Source organism: Globicephala melas, chromosome 3, assembly GCF_963455315.2.
Source record: "Globicephala melas chromosome 3, mGloMel1.2, whole genome shotgun sequence".
Lineage (NCBI taxonomy): Eukaryota > Metazoa > Chordata > Mammalia > Artiodactyla > Delphinidae > Globicephala > Globicephala melas.
Genome location: NC_083316.1, coordinates 65,540,987 through 65,544,853, shown reverse-complemented (window position 1 = coordinate 65,544,853; position 3,867 = coordinate 65,540,987). Strand labels below are relative to the sequence as shown.

The following is a 3,867-nucleotide window of genomic DNA, read 5'->3' as shown; positions in this document are numbered from 1 at the left end:
ATTCTGGCAGCCTACTCATGTGAACCGAAATATGGATAAGGAAGCATATCTGGTTCTAATTTCTGAACTCAACACCAGATGTTGTTTTCAAGGTTTGCCTTTAAAAAAAAACCCCTAACTTTCATGAAGCCATCTCAGTCCAAGGGGTAGGGCGAATCACTGCAGATTAAAATTTTGAATTTATATTTTACTATTAAACCCTGCTTATGAGGAACATCTCCAGTGAATCATCCATAATGACCAAAGAGACCTTTTCAATATAAATATATACACTGCTCATACATTGTCAAATCTTTTAAAATAGAATATGGGATGTGCAGTTTTTCTGAAATAGAAACACCATGTTCCTTATGGAGGCCCTCACACACTGCAGCAGGAGAGAGAGGACCTTGGGAAAAGTTTGTATCACAGGAGCCTTGTGAGACAGTCAGTTTTGTGATCTGTATTTACTCTACAAGTTTGTGCCATGGACAAATGTGAGTCATATGTTACTGCTGAGTATAGGGAATCTCCAGCCATTCATGAAATTAAAACATATTTACCTTTTTTTTTTTTTCTTTTTCAGCTCGTGACTAAGTTATTTATTTAAGCCATCTCCTGCTATAAGCAAAGGGATGGAAGATCAGTATAATGGTCATCACTGGATACAAGGAGGTGAGCTTAAGGTCCCGTACAATTTTCTGGTCCATGTGTGCAGAGTAATGGTTCAAACCAGTGCTGTGGTCTTCACTGGGTAGTGGTCCAGGTTCTCTTTGTTCGTCTTCATAGCCAATTGGAAGCGGATTCACATGAGGGTTATGGAAAGTGTATGGTTACCATCTCCCCAGGGAAAGGGCTTGGACCTGATGCGGATATAGGGGTAGGCGACGAACTCGGGTCTCTCCTCCTCTCCGTGGTGCGACTTCAGGAAGACATTCAGCATGCTCACTCCCACCCCGGGGAGCGCCACGAAGAAGGTGAGGGCCTTCCACAGGCGATCTGAGCCCTCCTCGCTGTGGGCGCCACTGTGGGCACCACTCGACATAGGCTGGCTCGACAGCCGGGAACGACCTAGCAGCCCAGAAACCTGGGCTCCAGCTGCCGCTGCCATCTTCGACCAGGACCCATATTTACCTTTTAAATAATCTTTTCCAGGTTGTTGCCCAACAGTCTTTTTCAGGCTCTTTGTAATTGAAAGGAAATGTAATATTTGACAACTTCAAGTAGGCTCTTAACCAAACAGAATAACCGAATGTTGAAATGCTGATGGTTATTTACGTAGTTATACCTGTAGTTACTTATATGTATTGCTCTTTCCTTAAACTAAGTATTAGGGATATGTATATTTCTCTATTTATATTAATATGGCATTTAGTGAGTTTTATCTTATTTGAATATGCTAAAAGCAGATGAGAATTGTGAATGGGGTTGTACATAAACTACGACTAAAGAGCATCTACTAACATTAATTCAACAAACAAGGGTTGAGGGCACTCAGAAATGGAGATCTAAGACACATGTGTATAAAGCAGAATCTATAAATAAAGAGAAACAAGCATGAAAAACTGTAATCATGTATCATAAGAACTCAGAGTATTGGGTAGACTTTCAGCCATTCTTCATTTATTCAGCAGTGTTTATTGATCACCTGTTATATGCTGGGCTTCAGAGATACCATGGGGCAAAGGGAGCAAGACAGACACAGGCCTTTCCTCTTGGAGCTTACATTTCCATTTGTCCACGGGGCAGTCTCACCCAGATGTACATAAAAAACAATGTATGTAAAATTGACCTAATGGTGTCTGCCCTGAAGTCAGCTTTTCCTTCCGGTAGCCTCACTTTTGTTAATGGCACTTCTATTCCCTCAATTTCTGTGGCCTCAAACTTGAAATTGTCATCTCTTTTCCTTTTCCTCTCATAATGGTACTGTTGAGCTTGCTTTCCAAATACCTTGCCATCTTCTCTTCTCTGTCCTCACTCTCCCCTTTTAGTTCCTCACTCCCTTTAACCTGGCATATTGCAAAGTCTATCTGATTTTACTTGTCTTCAATTTTTTTCCTCTCTCATTTATGTGGATAAAGCTGTTAGATAATTCTTCCTAAAGAAGAATACTAATCACATCACCACCTTGTTCAGGAGCCCTCAATGTCTCCCTAGTCTTTGTCTAATTAAGCAAAATCTCCCCAGTCTGTTATTTATGCCTACCATAATAGCCCTGATCCCACTAACCAATGAATATAATTTATATTTATGTCCAAATTACAATGGTGCTGAGCTACCCCCTGCAGAGGATATTCCTTAAACTTCTGGTTCTTATTATCTAACTTTGCTTTGGATTTAAAAAAAACAAGAAAAAGAAAAAGAAAGCTGTTTTCAGCTTGTGTATGGGGTTTTCCTGAAGATTGCTGTATTCCTTTATATTCCAATAACAATAGCACAGGCCTTCTTCTGCTCTCTGATTATGTGCTCTTTTGTCTATTTTCCATTCTTGATTGTGAGAACCTACAGAATGAAACTGACAAGACAAGGGCCTCCTAGGTGGCTGGAGAAAGGGAAGAAATGGCATAGAAAAGCAAGACTCCTCTTGAGCCAGTTGGTGGATGGGAAAGGCTGGCAACAGTCATACATTAATAATTTTGAGCCCAATCACACCCATTTGCCAGCTGTAGTCAACACTTAGCATCTTCCAACTTCTTCCTTTCTGCTTTCCTCTTGTCAACGCCTGCTTCATAAAAAGCTCAATGAAGGAGCTGACCACTGTTAAATCACGAGAACACTGACACTCCTGCCAAGAGCTGGCTCCCAAGGCTGACTCCTGAACCTCACCCTACAGATGAATGGGACTGTAGGCTCTTCCCCCAAACACATCTGATTTCTTGTCCCCATGTCTTCCCTCTTTCTAAATGATATCTTCTCATTTCTGCCTGTTATAGTCCTGTCATTCAAGTTCCATATCTCATGCCAGCTACTCTTTGATGCTTCTTCCAATCTCTTTAACAGCAGGGTGATCATACTCTATGCCAAAGAAACATTCCCAACTACCCTGAATAATCTGCATTATTCAAGACTAATTTCCCCATATCATTCAAAAACGGTGACAAGCATTTCTCTCTATCAGCCCCTATGTGGGGATTTCCACATGGTAATAGCATAAAGAGAATTTTTAATTTACTTCACCTTCATACTTTGAAAATATGTAATTCATGATAAATTCTAAACATTTTGAAAGATGTACATTATTTTGAAATCTGTGTGTAAAAGGACACCTGAAATACCTCTATTTGTCCATAACTCTGCTGTAATCTAACTGAAGAATATCAGGATTATAGGCATAAAAGTTAAGTCTATATGATATAGGAATATTCAGTAAAGAAGTTCATATGAGACTAGGGCAAACGGTAGTGTCCTTCAGGAGATAGTTTTCTATATACAGTATGAGACTATTTATTGTGCTTGGGAAGTTCAATGTGCAGTGTTTGGAAAGGTCTGGAAAAACCGTATGCAACCCATACTCCATTTGGGGCCTATTTTCCCCTTGGGGTATTAGTAAAATTTGATTTAAAGTTTATCTCCTCTTTCTTTGTCTACTTCACTTCTCTGTTAAAACCTGCAGTCCCAGCTGCCCTCCTGTCACCTGTTTTAATAACTAAGTTAAAAAGTGACTAAATTTACTGATTCATCTACATGAACTGAAGCAGCTTGGGGTTCTGTAACTTTATGGAAGATATTAGGTGAATGGGGTCTCACTGTGGAGTGACAGACTTTTGTTAGCACTCTTTTTTCTCCTCTTCTTCCGTTTTCCTTTAATTTCCACTCCTGTCCATACCACTCTGATATAACCAGGAAATTCTTCCACTTGGTCTTGCAGAACAGTTTGAAGAGCAGCCT

At 40.1% G+C, this 3,867-nt stretch overlaps 1 pseudogene; it reads right to left on the bottom strand.

The window, feature by feature from the left end:
* Nucleotides 1-784: 784 nt before the first annotated feature.
* Nucleotides 785-1,090, bottom strand: LOC115845149 (cytochrome c oxidase subunit 6A1, mitochondrial pseudogene; annotated as a pseudogene).
* Between the last annotated feature and the right edge of the window lie 2,777 nt (nt 1,091-3,867).